Here is a 23,396-nt window from a genome sequence, read left to right as displayed (position 1 = left end):
CCCGCCTTTTCAATCCCGGCAGTAGCGGACTGGGGGGGCTTTCTGCCACGGCCTCGCCCGGGAAAAGGTCGGACACGAACAGGGTGAAGAATGAGTACCTCCCCACTCGCATATATCTACAGTCTATAAATGATGTGTTTGCATAAACAGTGCAAAGTCCTGGAGGCCTCCCTGGATAATCCCCTGTATTGGGTACACAGTTTTTTAGTGCAGGTACTGCACTGTGCAAGTACTGTGTTTCAAAATTACTTCTCTCCATTGTCACTAATATTTGCAGCTTTCATGTGAAACAAACATGCACAACTGAACCACACCCCCTTCTCTTAAACTGACAATCTAGACTTGGAGTTTTCCAAACAGTGAAAATGGCTCAAGGTCCTGTATGTAAGTGGGAAAAGCACACACAATTCAGACCAGGATCCCTGCTGTAACACTGCTTTGCGGTTCATCTATTTACCACTTGACATCAACAAAAATGTAATAACCAGTAAGGGGGGCATGGAAACAACTCCTGCAGCTAAGGGAACTTTTTTGACTTCACTGTGACGCTTACAGCAGCCTGGACTCATAGATTGCAGTCTTGTAGCAATAACAGAGTAATTAAAAAAAAAGAAAAAGTTGCAAAATAATTTAAAACACACCACTTCCAATCACAGTTAACACTATCAATAACAGGTTAACAGCATCCAGCTGCATGTGGTATAGTCAATTAGTACAGTTTTCAAATACCTAGAAGCCAAACTTACATTAACCAGGTAACTCTGCAACAATGTTCAGTTGAGTTCAATGTATCAGAAACTGAAACAATGCTCACTCAGGCAACTGCCTGCAATCAAAGAAATTCCAAATTGATAGTTACAAAAAGTAAAAAGAGTCAACAAATTAACAATTTATAGCATCATTATCTTCAATTTTTTAAGTTTTAAGCTCTACATGAACTATTTTTTCTCCAGAAGTGAAAGTTAACATTTTTCATTCTATGCAAGAACAGCCATCCCTGTGTATTCAATTGTTTTTAGGCCATGCAACTTTTAGGAAAACAGTAAGGCCCAGGTTCATCCCACCGAATTGAGGGGGCTGAGCAAACAGAGTGAAAGAAAGGGTATTCCTGTTACTTGACTGCTTCAGTAGGGCAAATGTTAATTCTAAATACTTAATAATACTTCTTAGTACTAAACACACCTAGACTATCACTGCTGCAGAGTGAATGTTGCCAGAACAGGTAAGTTAGCATCCTGTGGGAGAAAACCCAGACAAAGCAACCAAACTTGCTCTGATACTGACTCAAGAAGCATTGAATTGCAATAAATAACCCAGACCAAACCAAAACAAACACTCAACCTTTTAGATCTTCCTGCAAGCTTGTTGCAGAGCTTGTCTGCAGCAATAAGAGGGCAGGAGGAAAGGAGAAAGTGTTATTTTTAGTACACAGTACTAAAAATACACAGCACAACAGTAAATTTAGCAGAATACAGCAATCATAAAGAATAAACAGGTGGTTAAAATGGAAAAAAAGAAACAGTACATTGCTTTGATGAGGATAAAGGTCTCAAATTTCTCCCTGTATTTTTCTGTTTTGTTTTGCTTTGTTTTCTGTTTCATCAAAGGGTACGCAGAGCCTGAAGGCTTCTGCAGCTGTGGAAATAGCTACATGCTACTATGTAGTTTCCATTTTAATTACCCTCTACAGCAACTTTTACCATTCAGTGCTTTCCCACCACGAATGTATAACTTAGATAATTTAGAATGCACCTTTTTCATCAAAGTATAAAATGAACCCCCAGAACAGCTAGAAGCTCTCTGTTCTCTAGGACATAGCTCTATTGAATCATATTTACCTTTTCCAAAATTTTTAAACAAACAGTTGAGTTTTGATCATAAAACTGAGTGACACAAGTAAGAAATGGCTGGAATGCATCTCTAATAGAGTGTAGAGCAACTGACAGTTTCTAGGCTTTGGTACAAGAAAGCACAGTAATAATTCACAAGTATTCCCACTGACTTTGCGTAAGCATTAAAAATGTATGAGTGGTAAAGCTTTACCCAATTAGATGTTGAAGTATTCCAGGTAGCCAACTTGGATTTTACTTTTTAATTTGTTTTCAGGGGAAAAATACAGCTAGAGGGAAAGGGAGAAGGAAAGAAGTTCCATCTTTTCAAGCAATCCTAAAGGACATGCCATTGGACCACAGCTAGCATTCAACTACAGTCTGCTTCTGCCAAGGCCATACAGACTAAAGCACGACTATGGGCTGCCAAGTGGGCTCCATCATTGCACCTCCATTATGTGCTTTTAACACTATCCCAGAATTTAAGAGTAAGTGGATTAAAAATAATAAAATACTAAATTAAAAATGCATTCACATCCACTGAGAATTCTACTTACTTAGAATTATTTTAATATTCCTAAATCACAAAATGCATTTTGAAGTGCAAATGTAAATGTATATTCCTGTATGCTACAACATCTTATTTGTTACTCTGTTGCTAAATTAACCTTTTTTTTTTTTTTTTTTTTTTTGATAACATATTTCTCAGGCAATTAAAAAAACATCAGGACAGAACATAAATTGTGCATAAACCATAACTGAATTAACAAATAACCTTTCTACTCCTGGATATGGAGAGTTAAACTTCAGAGGCTGATCCAACACGCAGTGTTAGCAAAAGTCCTTAGGGAGCTTTCTACCAGCTCAGAAATGCGGGAGCACAGTGCCCTCAGGCCCTTCCATCCTCTGCACTCCTTTGACACCAGAGAAAGACTCAGGAGTAGACAGGTTGAAAAAATACCACCCCAGGATAACAGGAGGTGCAGGAAGAGTGGACTACAAGTACTTACTTCACATCTTTGTCAAAATTCTTCTGGAAGAGGAAGAAATGGACTAGCCTGTGCTTCTTACAACCTCATCATAATCTAAGCATGCTGTAACTGCATAAGAATAATAGTCTAAGCATGGTTAAGTCTGGGGTTTAGGTTTTGTATTAGTGTATACCAGTCTTCACAGAAAGTCTGCATCCCAGACCGATCCAGATTTGTGGCCATGTGGAAGCAAGGGGGTCTTCTCCGTACTGGAGGTTTAGGCAGGATCTATCACAGATGCCTGCTTAAAAAGAAAAATATATAAAAAAAAAAATCCAGTGATGTGGCCCCTTGCTCCCTCTTAGAGGACTCACTGAAGCTTTAATTCAGGGCAACTGAGTTTATTTCCCCTCTGTTTTAAGTAGCAACACCCAAGCCTGAACAGTTTCCTAACAAGTTATACACACTGACAACAGTCATCATGGACAGTTACAGGACTGGGCTTGAGTGTGCACTGAGAAAGGGTGGATCTGATACTGGGCAGACCATCTTGCACAGTCGAAAAAGGAACTCAATAGTACAGGACAAACTAGAATTTCTCTGTCTTCCTTATCCCTGAATGCAGCAGACCTTCATTTTAGAAGATTTAAGAGCATGCTAAGATTAAAAGACTTAGTGGAAAAGAAGTTTAAATGCACCAGAAATTAAGCAAAACAATGTAAGTTAAATTATCCTGTATGGCCTCCATGTTGCATATGGCAATCTCACAGGAACAGAAGGTGCTCTCTACAGACCATGAAACCCACTTTCAACAATACAAAAGAACATGAATAAATGATGTACAATCAAAATCAGGAAATGCTTCAGTTGTGGACTTCATCCTCTACCCATTGTATGTGATATATGTAGTCTCAGCCAACTGGCAGCATGTGGATCAAAAATATCAGAATTACCTTAGCTCCTGTCACTGAAGCCTCCCCACAAGTAGGCCTAGAAGCTTTAATTATGTGGGTAGATAAAAATGATTTTGAACTACTTCTGTAATGGATTAAGATATATTTAATTAGATTTTATCCATTAAAAAATCATAAAGAGAATAAATGCCTTGAAACAACTATGTAATGAAATTCTATACACATTGAAGAAAAATTCTCCTGTCAATACAATTTTTGTATTAGTGGGTTTGCATTCAGAACTCTAATGTTCTCATGCCAAATGCTTATGCATTCACAACTAGCTTTCTTTTCAAAACTATTACATATTGTACACAGTCTCTCTTTGGTGTAATAAGGACAAAGTGCCAATTTTTGACGTAAGGTGCTTCTATTTAGTGATGTCAACATCTATTCTCAGCCAACTGTGCAAAATGATTAGGTCGCTTGCATCCCTTTTCATACCATCACACCAATTGTCTCAGTTCTCAGAGATGGAGGCACTTGATGTATACAATGATATATTCACTGTGTGTGTGCATTAGCCACTAACTACTATGCATTTATTTCTTAAGGGTTTTTTTCAGTTTTTCATTGAATGGTAAATATAGTGCAAAACCAGCATCACCTAAGAAGCCTGCAGCACCCCAGATTTTATTAAAGCATTCCATGAATGATATATAGCAGCAGTTGCTTGCTCTATGCACTGTATTTCCACATTCTTTTTCACTAGCAGAGGGTTATAAAATGCTTAGTATATGCACACATTTTAAACTGGGTAAACCAGAAAGGAAATATCTAGAGAAGGAAAATGCTAGTAATTATAATTTTGCATAAGAAGTATATACCTACCACTTGTTCAGAGGGCTATATTTCTGCAATGCTTTAGTTTTTAGTCTAATCATATGTAAGATATTGGCTTTTGCCTTTTCTCGCTTTCATATTTAAACTGTTAGTTATAAGATACTGCTCTCCTCACCTCACCCCCGAACAGAATCACAATTTAGATGGGAAGGGGCCTCTGGAGGTCATCTAGTCCAACCTCCTTCTCCTCAATGCACAGCTAGCTTCAAAGCTTGATCAGGTCAAGGATGCTAAGCCCAGTCTCCAACCTGCTTGTTCCATTGCTTAGCCACTCACTATGACAAAGTTTTTCTTTACACCCAGTGAGAATTTACCTTGCTGCTACTTGTGACTGCTGCCTTTTGTCCTTTTGTTGTGCAACTGTGAGAAGAGCCTGGTTTCCCCTATAACCCTTATTAGATACCTGAGATAGTAATTAGATGCCCTCTTAGTCTTCTCTTCTCCAGGCCAGATAAACAGCTCCCTCATTCGCTCTGTGTACATCTTGTGTTTCAGCCCCCTAACCGTATTAATGGCCCTTCATTAAACTCTCTGCAGTTGGTCAATCTCTTCAGTACTGTGAAGGCTGAAATTCGGGACAGTACTTCAGATGCAGACTCACAAGTACTGAATAGAGGGTAATAATGACTGCCATTGACCTCACTAGCTTGTCCTAAAGTAGCCCAGTACATGGTTAGACTTCCCTGCTGGAAGGGTGCTCCACTGAGTTAGTATGTCTCAGCCTGTTCACTTCTGCTGTCTGAGTCTCTCTTGTGAAACCTTAAAAAACTCTATTATTGCCTTTGCTACTGCGCTTCTCTTTCTACAAGCTGTATAATCTGGTCTTAAAAGGAAGTGGATTCATTTGAATAATCCAGGCTGCAAAGTTAGGTGTACCATAATAGAAATAAGCAGAGTAAAATTTTGGCTTAATATGAAGAACACAGCAAGAGAAACAGCTGAGAGGTTATATAAGAGTCTCCCAAGGGAACAAGTGGCAGAGTTATGGCTCGCTGCATTCACAACCTAGAGAGAATAAGGCTGTATTAATTTGTTATGCAGCACATTTTTGTATTAAACATGTAATTCTTTAAAATGGTAACAAGTTTGCAACAGCTTTTATTTGCTCTATTCTATTCTAGATCCTCAAAACTACAAAATAAGTAAGAACCATTTAATCACCTTTTAAGAATAATTCTAAACAGAAACTAAATGGGAGGAAGTGACTAGTAAGAGGAGTTCTTCTTGAATGTGTATCATTTTGCTGTTTGGCAAGGAAATGCAACTGTAAGTGATTGCATCAAAGTGTTGTAAGACTTCTTCCCAACTATCTAAATGATGCCTGCTTTATCAACTATTTCCAGTGTTAAAGGTATTTTCTAAGGTACAGGGGATTCATCTTCAAAATCAATGGTTTGCTCTCTAGGGCAACCTATTGAAGTGCTATAAAGCTCATTAACCAAAATTAAGGGTAATGTTATGCTTAATCCAGCAGTGAAAGTTTGACTAATACAAGAAGAATTATTCTAATTTCTTGACAATTCTGTCACTAAGTACTGCCCCTGATCTCAGACTGGAACACACCAGAAATACATTTTGAGCCCAGAATAACTCTTTATTGCCATATCACAGATCAGCATTCACACATACATATGAAATGCTAATCCAATTCTCACACTGAAGAACTCATTTCATGTCTGTACCATGTTACCCAATTATCTCACCTGTAGTGCTGTCATCCTCATAACTGTTAATAATTTCTTAAAACATTTCTTCTATCTAATCAGATGTTAATGGAATGGAAAGAATTTTTTTGTGGAATGAAAGTCGTAGCAAAGTCAGCTGGGGAAGATTTTCTGTCTGTTTGGCCTCCTGGCTAGCTGTCAGTCTCCATCCCTTTTCTATGTAGATCAGTCAAAAAGAACTTCTGTCTGAGTTTCAAAGAGACAGTGATACCTTGGAACCCCTTTGTACTACAAGAGGAGTTTTTTCAATGGCGATCAGTCTTTGCTTCTCACTCTTGATCTGAGCTACTGATTTTTAAAAGCCATATATAAATGGATCAGCTCTCATTCTTTCAAGCATTATAAATGCTCTCCCTGCCTTTTGAGGCTTATAAAAATCACCCAATACTTTAAAGGCCTAGTAGCTTTATATGTAGAAGGATACAAAATGTAGACCAAATTTTAGAAGCTGAAATATTGGTCAAAGATTGCATAAATTCTACAGGAGCAATAACATAAATAGAGACATACCATTACTGCTCTGAGTCACTTATACTGGTGCTGTAAAAAGATCACAAGAACAAGTCTTGAACATAGATCTCTAATCACAAGAACTGGAAGATGTATGGTGGGGTAGCGAGGGGAAGAGAAGCAAAGTGTACTTTCTCTCCTTTTTCACAGTCACCAAAGACTAGTATTATTGGTCTCTGACTCAATGCTTATATACAGGAACAGCAGCCAACAGACATATTCTGATCTTTATAGGGTGTCAAACCATCAGAGCAGGATTAAATAGTAGAATCAAGGGCAGCTTAATCTCACCATCATTAATCTTTGAGAAACAGCCTTATTAACTACAACTTACTCTTCTATACCTCTGTCCCATAGTTAGCTAGACAGGAAAGTAGAAGACCCCAATTATGGTTTAAGAGCTTGATATAAATCCTACTGAAACTGCTGGGGAAAAACTTCCATTGACTCCTCTGGGCTTCAATTCAGGTGATAACTCAAGAAGAAAAAGTCCACAGAATTATCTGCAACATGACTGTCTTTCTTAGAAAGATAAAGACATATAACTTAAAGTAGCTGAAACAAGCACTGAATGAAACACCTATCACTTTAATACTTTTTCCACTAGGTTGTTTAAAGCATGTACTGGTTTGGATTACAATCCTCCCCTGCCTAAGGTTGCAGTACAATTCTTCATTTATTTTGAATAGTGTGATTCTGCACTGTAGCAACACTGTGGCTTCAACTATTAAAGATCTAAATTAAAAGTCTGAAAATTCTGTTATATTCTGCACATTCTCTAAATTTGAACTGTACATTTTTTGAAAGCTTTTCCAGGAAGGTAAGATCTTGTGCCTCTTACAACCATTTACACCAGTTTAATGACATAATTTAGTTACATTAGAACAGATAAGCTTGCAAAGAGTGCACTTTTGCAACACAAACTTAAATTCTGTGGGTTAGATTGGATTATATCACCAAAAGAGCTCTACTGTCCAAACACTGCTCATTTGTTTTAGTGGTTTGCTTCAGCATGTCCAGGCAAATCTAGTACCACTTCTTTGTTTCCCCACTGAGCCAAAGCATATGCAGAAATAACATTACCAGGGTTGGTTCTGATGGATATCTTTCTGCCACTGAAACACATTCTATAAATTCTAGCAAAAGAGTGTAGCTGGAGGATAACAGTAACTGCAGAAATTGCAAATGAATGTGCACAAGTGATCCATACTAACAAATGCACACAAGTGATTCCAAGTCTAAGAAGCTTGGAATGAAGACAGTTTGCATGTTTCACTGCAGACAGTTTGGTAAGACTTTCCTAAATTATGTTTATTAGAAATAGCTACAAAAATGATTCTGCTACTATTCAAAAACCATGAAAGAACATATTTCTTGCACATATTTACAGTTCTTATAGATGGTGTGGGACATACTATCTCCAGGACCTGTCAAAGTATCACTGTTACAGGTTTGAAACACACATTAGGCAAAAGACATGGGAATAAAGAATTAATGTATAATAAATGTATACAGTGTTATTTGGAAAGTATGGAGAAAAAAGACATGACTTTCCAATTATACATACGCAAACAGATAACTGCAGCATTTAAATATTTTGGGAGCAGATTTACCAAAACTAAAACCAAACTAGAACCACCAGGAGTGGTTCTGAATTTAGCCAGGCATTCAGAAAGCTTTAACAAAATCAAAAGTATCCCAGTGCCTTGAAATTTCTCATGCACTCATTGCTTGGAATTCACATTGCCAAAGCATCACAAACTCTACTAACAGCTTTTTTTCTTCTTCAGTAAAGTAGCGAGGTATGTAGCTTTTTATTTTTAAAGAACTTTTTACAGTCTTTTCTGACTCAAGCAAGAGTCCTTTTCCTGGGTAAGGGTAGAAGAGAAGAACTACAAAAGTATTAATCCTATTTGCTCCCATACATCTTGGCAATAGTCCTAGAGCAGGGTGCATTTTGTAGCATAATAGAAGCCTCAAGTGAAGTGAATGGCTCCCCCAACTCGTCTCTGAAATACTTTTTCACAAAAAAGTATGACTTATTTACAGAAGCAACTGCCTACAAAATTTTGTCAAACTATACGCTACAGAACAGCAACATTTCTCCACCACTCCAATTTAAAATAGGCAAACAGCACTTATGTTTACATTAGGCTTCCAGCTGAAATTCAAAACTATAGCTAAAATACTACTGTATTAATACTGTAAGAGAAATGTTGAGAGTTCCTTTATAGTGCTGCTAGGGGGAACCACTGTTGCAAACACACAAGGAAGGGAGGACTGAAAGAATGAAATTCACCCCTAGAGAAATTCCAATAGAGACGGTTGCACTGTGTCAAGAAAAGACTGACCCACACATACTTCCTTAGAAGACTGGTGAGTACTTTTTTTTTGCAATGTTCATCTTTATTTAGTGACCAATAATCTACATATACACCTAAGCACATATCACAGTCGAAAACATGTATCTGAAATAGAAGAACTGAATTTAAGGAGTTAAAGTGTTTAGCAATAGCCATAAATCAAGAACTGAAACATGGACAGTCATAAGGGCTACAACATATATATGTGTGTCAGGTGTAAATAGTAACTGTTGCTCAAGACTGTTATTGGAATATCTGACCAGTAGGAGACTGTGTAGACGTACATTTCATCACTGACGAAGTGGTGAAAACAAGTAAGTATCTGAAGTTCAGGTACTGTTAGTATAGTAAATATGTTTTATTGTTCCAAGTCCTCATCTTGAGGATGCTAGGCCCTTGCTTCCAGAAGCATGAAACACAGGTAATTCCAGCTGGCAAGAGGATGCTGTTGGGGACAGCACTGCTTTTATGTCACAGCTTGGATTTCTCATGTTAGGTACCCTCCTGCTTTAGGTCACTGAATTAATGGACATTTCAGAACTGCACCATTTCTTTCTTCATTTCCCACCTAACAGCAACAGAATCGTTTCCTGATTCTGCATAGGTATTGTTAGAATCATTTATTCTCCTTCATCAAAAGCACAGGAAATCCCATAGTGAAGTTTGAAATGTGCTTAGTACAGGATTTCAACAGTCTTTGAGACACAGTGCTAGAGATCATAAATTTAATTACAAAGATTAAAAGCAACAAACAACAACAATGCCCCTTCCTGCAAAACCAACCACAGACATACTGCAGTCCCCCAACTTTTTGATCTCTAGCCACAAGCAATCATAAACTTATGAAGAACTAGCTCAGGCAGTTTTAAATTTTAAAATTTGCTCTGCTACATTTAATTCTACTGAAGGTTACTGTTTCACACACACACATCTCTCTGTTGGTTTTGCACAGTCCAGAGCTTTGTTTTTTACCTTTCTAAACTGTCAATTAAATTAATTTGCCAGACTCCACACTTTAGCTGCTAACATACGTGCACCTATTTTATTCCACTGAGTGTGGAGAAAGTAATTTCTGAGAGAGCAGTAACTTTTTTAACCAAGAGCTAAATTAACTATTACTCATCTCATAATGCCTCAGGTGACATAAAAGCCCATAAGCAAGTAAGCTGTGAATGGGATATTAAAGAGCAAATAACACCTCTACAAGGACATGCCTTCCACAGATGTAGCATTTTCTTGACTGAAGCACATGACAAAATGTAAATTAACTTTTGCCCCAGCATGCAGATTTGTTCTGTTCAAGAAGTGAGACACAATCACAGAAGCAAGAGAAACTAGTGTGGAAACAGTGAGTTTCCAAGAACGTCATTCTGTGACTTAACTATTTAAGCTATGCATGCTACTGAGAAATTCATTTAAATACAGAAAATCAGGCTAGGAAGTGAGACTTGACAGTGGAATCAAAGGTGAAGAGAGATATTTGGGTTCTTAGGTGTGCCATTTGCCATAGTAAGTACTTTGTGATGCTGAGATCACTCTTGGTATATATTAAATAATTAATAGCATCATTGTCCTTGTTTTGGCTAGGATACAGTTAGTTTTCTTTCTAGTAGCTAGTACAGTGCTGCATTTCTGGACTTAGTATGAGAATAATGTTCATAACACACCCATGCCTTAGTTGTTGATAAGTAGTGCTTGCTCTGATAAAGGATTTCTCAGTCTCTCATGCTCTGCTAGTGAGGAGGGGCACAGGAAGGCGGGAAGGAGCAGAGACAGGACACCTGACACAAATTAGCCTAAGGGGTATTCCATACAGCAGCACATCATGCCCAGTGTATAGACTGGGGGAGCTGGCCAGGAGCTGCTGGTTGTTGCCTGGGGACTGGCTGGGTATTTGTCAATAGATGGTGAGCAATTGTGTTGTGCATTATTTCTTTTTAACTTGGGTTTTATTACCCCCTCTCTTTTTGTTGTCTCACTTTTCATTACTATTATAATATTCTTATCTTTTATTTCAATTATTAAACTGTTTTCACAATTTAAACAGGTTTTACCTTTCCTCCACCTCTCCTTCCCATCTCATTGAGAAGGGAATGCGTGAACAATCAGCTGCATGGCACTTAGTTGCCAGTTAGGGTTAAACCGTGACAATCAGAACTTGCATACATGTAATATTATATACTGGCTGTCGGGAACTGCATTACCTATAAAATGACTTCTATTTTTGTTCACAAAGTGTATATTTGTCTTTGATGATGTGCTGGATGAGGCTCATTAAATTACTAATGTAACTATTAAAGCTATTAAATTACAAATTTTGAGGGATCAATTCAAAGCACATTGAGATAAGCATAAATCCAAAGTAAACCAAGTGCCTGTTCACTTCAATGATCCTCCTATGAGGGTCTGAATTTCAAAATGTCTTTTTCCTGACAGCATTAACCCCTTCTTTGTATGACCTTCCCTGGCCAAAACACTGAAGTAATTATTTCTAGGGCTCACAAAACATTCTATTTGGTAGTACATAATGATGGGGGGGAATGCCTGGTTTGTGTTTAATTTGGGAGCCCAGGGGAGTGATTGCTCCCTAAGCTTCCTGACGAGATGCTTATTTTTATTCACACTGTCACTGTGTTTTCCCATGAACAAATATTTACACTTCAGAGGAAAAGTTTCAGTAACATGTATGAGTCAGGATAAGCAACCCGTTCACTTCCCTTTATTATGTGAAAGCAATTTTGCTTACATGAGGAAGTAAATAAATAGATTTCCTAGAGATGCCTGGGAAGGGTCATTCTTGCAGCAAAGCAGTCTTGAAAACATTGGCAGCATGTCACTGCATTAGATGACCTGTAGAGGTTTCATTTGTAATTGCAAGAACTGAACACTTTAGAGATTTATTGTTTCCTTTGTTCAGAGAGGCAGACCATTATTGTACAATCCTGTCGTAATTAAAATATTTTCCTGTCTGACAAAGTTTAGTAGCATGTTATGTTCTTATCTGCATTATTATAACGTACATTTAGTACATATGGAAAGATATAAATCTACCTTTTGTTAATGCTAATCAATATATAACAAACTGTGAAGGCCAATGGGTAAAAAGAACCTAATTTTGTTGACTACTCCAAAATTCGAGCAGGTAGCTTCATATAGAGGTCATAGACAACCTGAATTTTCCTGTGATCCTAAATTAAGGAGATTTATTTTGTTTTACTAACTTACATGTTTACTGTATGAACCTGTGAAGATCTGAGTGTGGGACTTGGCAAAAGCATTATTAATATGCATCTGTAATTCAGGCTGCCAACAGCCCCACCTTCTTCCTAGGCTGCACAGAGCAGGAACAGAGAAAGCTGCCTGGTAGCATGGAAGAGTACCTGCGTATTTTTGGTACAAACTCTTTCTTTATCCCAGGATCTCACTCATTTCCTGCACCTTCAGTCAGCCTGCATAAGTATTCACTCTTGAAAATTAGATTTACAGCTTACATTTCTTTGATGCCTTGAAGAAAAGCTTGCACTGGGTCAAAAGCTACTATGTGCAGAATCCACCCATTACACTAGCTCTGCAACAATGCAGATCCTTTACACATATGTTTTTATCTACTGGAATATCAGAACAAGTCTGACTAATCCTGTAAGTGAAAGGATTAATTCTAGGACTTTTCAGTTAAGACTTTCAGTACAAATTTCTCCAAGTCACAAATGCTATAATTTTAAAACACCTGACAAAAAGCTGCTGGACAGAACAGCAGCAGTGACAGACAATGCTAAGTGAAATTAGCCAGTTTTTCTTTTATTTTTTATTTTAATTTCTCCCTAAGACTACTTACCTCACAGGAGAAAATAATGTTCATATCCATTTTTAACAGCTTGATCAAAAGCAGAAGTCCATTAAAGATATTTCATGTCTTTCTCTTATTGCGGCACTCCTGAAACGGAAAAGAGAAAAAAAAAAAAAAAAAGAGAAAGAATAAGCCTTACTGTTTTCAACCTAAAATAATACATGCAATAGCAAAGACATTTCTTATGATCCATTTTATATTGGAAAACAGGCCTCTCAACAAAACAACCTTTCAAAGTTTCAAACAGGTTAACTGAATATCTGCATCTTCACCCCAATGCCATGAAGAAATCACAAGCTTTTGTGCATAACTGGAGATGGACACAGCTCTGTCAAATAGAACTTTTTCTTGAATAATTTTCCTCTGGATTTAGGGAAAAAAGAAAAAAAATCCACCTTTCATGTCAGAACCAAACACTGCTTATCACAGTTAACCAGTTCCTCATAGATTAGCTTAAAGATCCTGAAGAGGGTGGGTTTTTTTGCCCACAGGACTTTAAAAGATAAGCCGCCAGCCTGATGACATGTGAACTGGGACTTCTGTGTAGCTTTCACCTTTAGTCACAAATTAAATTAATTATACAAGTGAATCATTTGGTTTGGTAAATCTCTGCATTACTGTGGCTTGGTTTCCATCCAGGAGCAAGGCTGAGGTTTTCCAAGAACCTAAGGTGAGAGCAACATTGATGTCACCTCAGATGCTGTTCTAAATGCAACACTCAATGATACAAGTACCTTTCAGAGGCTTCATGCTATCTTGAAAAGCAGAAGTGAAAGGCAGATTCTCTGCTGAAGAGGCTGGAGACCTGCTTAGCTTTTCTAGGCATTTCTCCCTCCTTAACAGCAACATTTAGGAGTTGAATTTACAATTCAAGTTAGTTTCTCACAGAAACTCTCATCTTCTGTAGATACTCTTCACAAGACAATAGCAAGGGCAAATAGGAAAATGAACTAACACATCATTCCATCTTTGTAGAATAGGCAAGCCACTGGAATTGACACTAGAGCTGGAGGCATGATATTTACAGCCATTTAGATGTGCTTCCTTTCCCTGGAAGCAGCGTTGCTACTTATCCGTAAGCATTCTAGTGGCCAAGACCATATTTGTCTTCCTCAACTGGCATGTTTCATGCAGATATAACTGTCAAGAATCCTCTCACCATCTTTTCTACTGTGTTCACCCTGACTTTCTGAAGGCAGGCCCTTAAAGTCTCCACACATAGGTCCCTTTGTGAGCCCTACAAATAATAGCCTTATCCCACAGTGAAATAAAACCCCAAATAATGAATTAAATAGTGGCATTAGCACACACAGGGCTCTCAAACTATTTAATACTTATTTATGTGATAGTTTATCGTTCATGACTGTTCACTCGTTCCCTCAGTACTGATGGCAGATCAGAAGTTATCCACAACTTCTTTAAAAAAAAAAAGCAACCAAAAACCAAAAACAAAATACCAAAACAAAAAACCACAACCCAACCAAAACCCAAAACCAAACAAAAAGATCTGGTTTATCTGATCATAAACCTCAGATTTCTCTGTTGTTATTACACTGAGACATTTCACATTCCAACCAGCCTTTCTGTGCTTTGCTCTCATTAAAATCTACAGACATAGCCTTCGCAGATACATTAAAATCCTTTTTACTCTGAAACAGACATGCAAAGCCCTTCTACCAACTCATTCATAATTCTTATTCAGAAGCCATTAATTATTTACATTATTGTTCTCTTAAAGGCCACATTGAGACTCTCCTGCTTGCTAAGACTTTTTTAATTATTATGCTGTAAAGTCAAACCAGTTGTGGGAAGAGTGTAAACAGACAGAAATGTAGTTAAACCTGATTTTCACCGTTACTAAAGCATAAGCCTAAAAGTCCCACTTGACAGAAAAAAAAAAAAGAAAAAGTTTCTGGCTCCTAACCCCATGACCCTCAATCTTACTTCTGCTTTCTGGGTTTGAAGATAATTGGGACCACAAAAGAAAGGTTCTATTATTAATTAGCATTGTGCTGCCTGATTACAACTCCAAATTATAAATATGTTCCCTACCATGGTAGTGGAAAATCTTTTATTTCTGTAATGAAGATCTGCACTCAGAAGAATACAGCAGCTAAACCTTACATGCAACTTCCTTTTCTGAGTCTTGAGCTCACAGCTGAAAAGAGAGCTGGCTCTATGTGACTCTTACCCTGCGTGCCTGCACCAGAGAGCATCAGTTCTAGTGGTGGCACTGCAATTCCCTCTCTCTCCCATCTGCTGCTCACTCAGGCAGGCATTACGTGAACTAATGCTCACTATGGTGTTGTCCACAGGGCCTGCAATAAGGACACCATAAGCTGAGGGAAAATAAAGTCAGGAACAAAGAGTAATTCAGTGAGGGGTGTACTGATACGGACTTATTCTCCAAGGTGAAGAACTTCTTTTAAACAGGCAGGAAGAAGAGGAGCAGGTGGCTGTTCCCGCAGGTTGACGGGTGATACAACTGCAGTGCAAGGCAGGCTCAAGTCTCCCAAGAAGACGAGACCATGCAGAACACTGGGCTCCCTAGATGGCTCCTTTGTGCCAATGCACAACCAGTTATGTATGATCTGGCCTAGAAGCTTCTGCTATGGACAAGTAACTCTGCTAACATGATGACACTAGAGAAAACTCAGCCCAGTTTTCTCCTCAAATCCACTTCAGCTTCACCTCTGGCTTGTTCAATAGCTGAAGTTGATCCAGTCTTTTTTTTCTCACCCAGTTTTAAGACTATTATCAAAATAATAATATTGAAGAATTTTATCCTCTCAACCTGCTTAAGAGCTCCCTTTTACTTGCCTACCATCTCTATGTTTCATGTTTCTGTAACATCATACATTTACAGTACATCTGCCCAAATCTCTTCAACGAACTTAAGAAGGATTGGGTGGAAGAAAAGTAACGGCTTATAAGCATAATGTTTCTGCTTTGCTTAATATGGCCTTACTTCAAGATTTTGCTTTTAAAAGTTCAAATATTGAAAGAATTTCAAGTAAAAGAGCAGAACCTTAGTCCACTATTGTAATCTTTACTATGAAACACCTCACTTGCTGTACATTACATGGTTGAACAGACAGCAGAAATTTTGCTTCCCATTGATACCTAACCTAACATTTCCTCTTAACATATTTTCAAACCTTTAATATGCCAGAATCTATAGTAAATGCAGGTGTTTTGCCCTTCCTACTTCAGTTTAGGCAAGTCTGCTTTTTCTGGGGTGTCCCTTAGCGATAAAAGATTTTTTTCCTGTATTGATTACATAGACAGAAGTAACTAATGACATATGATGCAAATACTTTCATTTAACTAAGTACAAATGATGGCATTTGGTAAAAAGTTGTCAATCAGGTTCTAAAAGAAGACTGGATACCATGATTACCACTAAACCCTACCTTAGGAGCACCCACAATGACTCAGTTCTAACAGCTGCTAAACAAAAATATATGTACTAAAGCTCTAATTTCCTATGCTCCCTTCTCTGAAGGGAAAAGTTTTACCCTTTTATGATTCCTGAGACCTGCTAAATTGCTGGGCTGGATATGGCCCACTGCTTCCCCCCCAGAGGTTCTCAACAGCTGTAAGGAACAGAAGGGGCTCTCTAACTTCACCCTGCTAGTCTTTTTGGGGATATATGATTCTTCATAACCAGCTCCTCTTGTATCTGGTTCTCTGTGTGCATTTGCACTCTGTACTGATTGCAAATTTCATTCATGTAATGCAGAGACCCATTAATAATTTAAGATTAAAATGGAACCCAAGGGCAGGAATATTCCATTTTTGCTCATGCCATAGATGTTACTTTGCTTGTACGTCAACTCAAGTTATCTTTGGGCATGCTACATTAATTTGGTAAATTGCTTTTCAAACAAAGTACATTTAGAAAAGGCCTGGAGAATCTATAGGAGAGGTAACCTTAATTTTTAGGGCAAATGTGTCAGATCAATATCTAGAAAGTAAAATACGAACAGATTTTAGTTTTTTGCCCATTGTGTTTTCAAAAAGAGGGGGCAGACAGAATAAATAGTATAAAGAAGCCCTCTGCACAAACAAGTAAAAGTCATATCACCCGTAGCAATAAATACCGCAGCACACTATTTACAACGTCTTCAACGACAGAATAAATACATCTAACGGTATTTAACAACTCAATAGCGTTGCAGGAGGACCGCCTGCACACCCAAGGGAACGGTCAGCATTCTTAGTCTTACCGGGGAAGAGTACGGGACACCAGGTCAGGTCAGGCCAGGCAGCTGCCGGGTCCCGCCCAGCGCTCCGGAGCAGCCGGGGCTCCTGTCAAGACCTGCTCTCAGAGGGGTGGCGGCAGCCGGCTCACCCCAGCCCTCTGGGCAGCGCTGTCACGAGCCCCGCAGTAGCTCGGCCTCCCGCCGAGCTCCTTTCTCCGCGGCAGCTGTCAGCGACTCCAGCGCCGGCAGCTTCCCGCGTTACTCGGATCCGGCGGAGCTTGCCACCCCGTCCGGCCCCGCCCCGAACCCGCTGGGTCACCCCCGTCCCTACGCGTCCGCCACGGCAAGCGCCCCAGGAGACTCGGGCAGCGCCTGGCAGCAGGGGCGCCTGCTTCTCTTCCTCCTTGCCCGCGTAAGCTCCACCGGGCCCGCGAGTCTCACCTGAGCGCGAAGCGGGACCTGCTGAGGACAACGGTAGAAGTGCCAGCCGCCGCGCGCAGCGCTCTGCCCTGCTTTACCCGGCGCAGCTCACCTCCTCAGCGGTGCCGTGCTATACCGCAAGACACTACACTGTACTGTACTGTACAACCAGCCAGCCGACCAACCGCCCGGCCCGGCCCGGCCCGCCCTGTCCTATCTTGTGCTGTCTTGCCCTGCCCCGCCCCGCCCCGCCCCGCCCGGCCGGCCTGCGGGGAGCGGAGAGGCCGGCTCACCTCAAGCAGCCAACCAGCCCCCTGGGGCGGGTTGCGCCGGGCTGTCACGTGAGCGCGCTCGAGCACGCGGTGCCGTTAGAGCCGTTAGAGCCGTTAGAGCCGTTAGAGCCGCGCGCGCCGGAGGCGGCGGGAAAAGGGTGGGGAAAGGAGGCGGTGCCGCTGCTCGGGTGCGGTGCGACGGCTCCTGCTGCCGCTGCAGGGGTGTAGCCGTGCCCCCCCTTGCCCGGGGCTTCTCGCCCCGTCGGGCGGCGGCGCGCCTTACTTCCTGCCCTCGGGAGAAACCGTTTCCAGGAATTGAGGGGCTGCTGAGGCAGGAAATCCTGCGGGGCCTAAAGAGGGGAGCGGCTGCGCTGGCGGGGCCGGGATCGGACATCCCCGCAGGGGGGAGGTGCCGTGTCCCCCTTCGGTATGAGTAGCAGGGACACCTACGACCTGTGTAAGCACATGCATAATGAAATGTTGGATCCGTTTGCAGGATAAGAGTCTGTGTGTTTCTGTGGAGTGTGTATACTTTCTATGTTTAACGTTTCTATCTGCTGAGTAAATTACGCCATGCTGTTCACCTCGGTTTGCCAGCAAAGAGTTTTCATGCTGAATCATAGCTAAAAAGCCTGTGCTCGTACCAGGATGGTTCCCACTTAACACTGTCCTCAGGGCATCTGACCTCTCTAGCAATAATACAGTAACAGAACTCTTGAAAGAGAAGAATAGTGGGAAGTCATAAGGAATCCGGCACCATTTGGTATTTTAAAGGGTTGTAGAGCCTATTGCTGAAATTCTTAGCTAAAGTTTGGGGAATGGCCCAGTAGCCTGGTATTACAGGAATTCTCTGGTTACTCAGTGTATTGGACTTGATTTTTCATCCCGGATCTTCCTGTTTATGGGTTCAGGAGGAGTTTTGAGAACTGGGAGACCAGGCACTGTGCAGTTGCCAGTGCTTCATGTCACCCAGCAGCAGCATTTAAAGTTGGTTGTGGCGAGTTTCTGGCAACATAGCTCCTCTAGGCTAAAGAAGAACTGGTACATGGTCTAAAGACAGCCAGAGCTGGCAGTATTGCAGGTAGAGGCAGGCTGGCCTTGCTGTCAAAAGGCTCTCCTGTTTGAAAGGCAGAGTCAGGCATCCCGTTCAGAACTAATGAATCTAGCCCCCAGATCATGAAATCCAGAACAAAAGTGGTGTTCACTGAATCTGCTTTCTTCTTTTGATGATTTCTATTTCATGTTGTTTCCTGTGGAGTCATGAAGGCCTGAAATTTATCAGTGCTGCTCTATACATGCATATTGCACCAGTACATGCTGTATTGATACGCGGAATTGTGCAGCAGGGTAAATTAGCTTGTGTGTAACTCCATGCTGCCATGGATAGAATGACTTCAGCACATAAACCATTCCTTTTGAGTACTGTCAAACACCAGCATACCCTCTGCTTTAACTATGTAAAAGACATGTGGGATGATAATCTCAGGATTCCAAGAGCTGGGCCTTTACGATAAATAACAGTTGGTATTGTAAGCCCCTTCTTAAGGAAGCAAAAAGAAAAAGTGTTAACAATTTGGGTAAATTTTAAGATTTGGAATAATTCCTGAAAAAGAATTGCCTTTGCAGGTGTGGTACCAATGGCAAAGGAAGATTGCTAGTTATTCCCTAGGAATGGAAGACTTATTTTGTTTGGAAAGAGTTTATTCAGAGTTCCGGTTACTCATATTTAGAGCCCCAGTGAGGAAGCTTCCACAGTGCTTCCACAACATTTGTGTACAAAGTGTGTAGTTGGGCAATTTCAATTAGTACAAACTGTCCAAATTCCTGTAATTTTTACTGGAAACACACTACACCAAGGCAATTGGAGCAGACAGCTGAGCTCACAAGGTTATCATCTGTATCTGTTCAGAAGACAGCCTCAAATCTTGTATTGGCTAACATTTTTAGCTCTGCTAACTAAGCCCACATGAGATAAAAGTCAACCCATACAGCAGGTTATATAGTTTGCTTTAAATCATTTTGTGAACACTGAATGACTTGCTTCTATTTCATGTATTTCACTTAGCATTTCAAAATGAATTTAGGTTGTGTGAGAAGGTCTTGACTGACAATTTTGGAAATTTAACTCCTGTGTTTAGTCCCAGACTGGGCACAGCACAAGGAAAATTCTCAATGCTACTAGGGAGGAGAATTTTTGCTAGGCTGAAGATAGTCGCATTCACTTACTTTCCCAGTCCAGCAAATGAAGGATTTCCTGTTTCTTTACTGCCCTGTAGTTACTGGGTCTAGGATATTTTTGTTACACTAAAACTATGCTTTAGTTACTAAACCAGCCATGTTTGATTCAGCAAAAGCTAGAATTTAGTAAGTCATCTGCTTTTTAAAGTATGATTGTTCTGTTTCAGCATTAAACTAATTAGACAGTAGTTTGGAAAGCTAATGGGCTACAGCATGCTAGCTGTGTTTTCACCAGCTTTGTTTCATTGCCTTTATTGATTTTTGCAAACAATTTTATTTATGCTTTTAAGATGCAGCTTCTTTTTTTGTGTAAAATTGCAGGTGTTGAAACTATAAGCAGAGGTGGATATTGCCATTCAAAGTGCACATGGAATAGATGAGGAGAAGCTGTGTTTTAGGCTTCCAGGAATGGATGCCAAAGCATTTTATTAAATTTGCTGCTAAGCATAATTGTTGGCTGACAGTTGTGTAACTTTTATGACAATATCTCTTGACCCAGTCATAAGACAGACTGATACCAGTCATGATGTCAAGACTGTGATTGCATTGCTCCCCATTCACAGAAGACACTGTAGTTACAAAAATATTTATGATTGTGAGTCTTTTCATTGCAGCACCATTGTATATGAGCTGCAGTTACGTTACTCTGACTATAGCAGCTCCAGATGACTCATGTCTTCCACTATATGTCTGCATTCTTAAAGGATAATAAGATAGAGGGTTTTGTTCTGCAGAAAAGTAATGCAGAATCTGTTCTGTGATGTTCATTTGTCCACTTCAGTACCCACTAAACATATAGGATGGAGCTAGACTGCCTGAACTTTCCCAAAGTCCTAAAACCTGTTTTCAAAGCATGCCTCAAAGCATTAGGTGTCACAGTTAACAGAGTGTAGGCCTTTGTGCTGTGGTGGGTAAAGGAGTGTTTGTGCACTCAGTTCTGCTAACTGAACTGCAGTGACAAGGGAGGTCATACAGGAGGTGGCAATGAGCAGGTCTCTGGTCTTTCCAGATATGCCTGGAAGACGATGGCTCATTATGGTAAAGTTTATTGAGATGGTTTAATATTTTACCCTCTATTGTCACAAATAGATGCTTTTGTAATTTACTCTCCATTGTCTTAGGGTTATGACTGGTTACTGCAGCCCTTTATGGCCATGTAGGAGAGGAACAGGCTTCAGATAGTGGCATTCCATCTCTGAGTATTCTCTGCCTCTGCTTGCAGCCTCCAGCAGGCTGTGGCCAGCTCCGGCTTACATTTCTATTCCCTGTCATTTGGTGTTAAGGCAGGTGGAACTCCTGTTTTCCACATCTTTGTGTGGCAAACATTATACTGGCCTTGTGGCTGCTTCTTTGTCCCAGGAGACAGAACCACAGTGATGTAGATACTGGGGGTTTTCAGAGCCTTTCTTAGAAGGCTTTACTATGGCTTTAAGCTGTAATACAACAAAACATTGCAGAGTACTGGGAGGTTTTAGTTCTTTACTACGAGGTTTTGGCAAGCCCACACCTAAACCACTGTCCATAGTTCAGTGGAAATTGTGAACAGAGCAATAGCTGAATAAAATGTCAGAGGGCATACTGTAACTTTTTGCTGAAGGTTTACATCATCTTTATAGGCTGTTATAAAAATATTATTCCAAACACTGAAGGAATCATCAATGTGAATCACATTGTGTTCATTCTACACAAATCTACGTAAGACTGGCTGAGTTTTGTCTGGGTAGATACTGGCTTGGAAATGACGTGAGAGAGAAGGGATTTCACTGACAGCTTGTTGTAACAGTGAAATATTTTAGCCTAAGCAGAAATACTAGCTAGATTGTGGAAATGCCAAATCATAATATATAACAGTCATGCAGAGGGAATCCATTCTTAATTTTAAAAAGCCTAGCTGCATCTCCCATTGCTTTGGGACTCAGGAATAGTAGGAGTTAAACGACAGCAGAATTCTGGACATGTAGTGGTTCTAACAAAGAAAACTTTTGTTAACTCTGCTCTGATGGACAGTTTCTGTTTATCCAGGATCACTCATAATGGCCTTCATACAGCTCCTTCTTCTTAAATACATCAGTTCAAATGTAAAAGAACTCTGGGGAGCAAACTGGAGCTGCCATGCTTGCTCCTTCCCACCCCCCATTTATCTTGATAGGTTAGAACAAGTAAGTAAGGATATGAACTATGACTTTGTTTCTGTCTCTTCACAAATACTGCTCACAGTACCAAATGGCTTTGGCTAAAATAAGCCAGTCTGTATAATTACAGAAAAACCAGTGCCTTCTGATATCTCAGATTATGATGTGCGTGCAAAGATGGATACATATATGTTTGAAATAGCAACACTTGCAATTTTTTGAGTTTTGAAGCTGTGTTCTAATATGTTACTGTAATTCCATGTAGTTGTTGAATGTTTGAGCCTCATGTAAACATCCTTTTCCAGACCTGGTAATAGGCTACCATCCATAAAAGGAAAATTAACTATATATAGTATTTCTCCATGCTGTTTAATCTTCTAGTCTCTTGTGATTGCTTTGTTCTTTCTCCTATTTATCAGCTAAAATAAAATGTTTTTAAAAAAGTCCTTAATGTAATCAATCACTGTCAAAGCTTCATCATTGTTTCTAGGTGTTGATTGCTACTCTGCTAGAACTTTCAAGAAACACCAGAGTTTTTGAAGAATCTTAGTTTGAAATATTCCAGGAAAATTCAGATGCTTTGAAATATGAGGAAGGTACAGGCCACCTGGTGTAATCAGTGTTGTTACTTGTTATTTGGCTACGAGCTCTGAAGGAGGTGCACCAAAGTAAACTTTCAACAGTTCATAAAGAGCTAATATACATATTCATAAGTATGTAATATTTTGGTTGAGCCATTAAAATTGTAACTCTTGATATTACTTTTTTATCTGTGATATGTTTTAAAGGTCTATTAATCATTCAATGAACTTTTGAATATTATATTTGTATTTCTATATACTTTAGAAACTATAAGCTTATCTGGATCTCTTTTAAGGTTTCTATAAATGTAGTAATAAATTTATAGTTTTTTTGCCCCTTCAGTTATGATCTATTATGAAAAACAACATCTTTAATTTCTCTGTTCCTCGTCCAATAGACCTCCAACCACATGTGTTACCATTTGACTGACATATACAGTTTAGAAATATTTCCTGTCTCACCAACTTGAGTTTTGAAAACCTCTTGACAACTTATGAAAATAATTCT

At 39.7% G+C, this 23,396-nt stretch overlaps 1 protein-coding gene across 2 annotated transcripts in view; it reads right to left on the bottom strand.

Annotated features, from left to right (window-relative positions):
• RHOBTB1 (Rho related BTB domain containing 1) overlaps positions 1-15,908 on the bottom strand; it is a 53,284-nt gene extending 37,376 nt beyond the window's left edge. Inside the window, exons 1-2 of one of the 2 annotated variants that reach the window (XM_061374048.1) lie at positions 15,232-15,908; positions 13,029-13,127 (exon numbers count right to left, since the gene is read on the bottom strand). The gene's annotated coding sequence lies outside the window, so the exon portion shown is untranslated. The remainder of the gene's footprint in view (positions 1-13,028; positions 13,128-15,231) is intronic. The other variant, XM_061374045.1, reaches the window with a different exon arrangement.
• Between the last annotated feature and the right edge of the window lie 7,488 nt (positions 15,909-23,396).

This window comes from Neopsephotus bourkii, unplaced genomic scaffold, assembly GCF_033783945.1.
Source record: "Neopsephotus bourkii isolate Nb327-2 ecotype Australia unplaced genomic scaffold, CSIRO-AGI_Nbou_v1 NB_1634, whole genome shotgun sequence".
In the NCBI taxonomy this organism is placed as follows: domain Eukaryota; kingdom Metazoa; phylum Chordata; class Aves; order Psittaciformes; family Psittacidae; genus Neopsephotus; species Neopsephotus bourkii.
The sequence above is the reverse complement of the archived record's forward strand: the minus strand, read 5'-3'. Positions and strand labels throughout refer to the sequence as shown.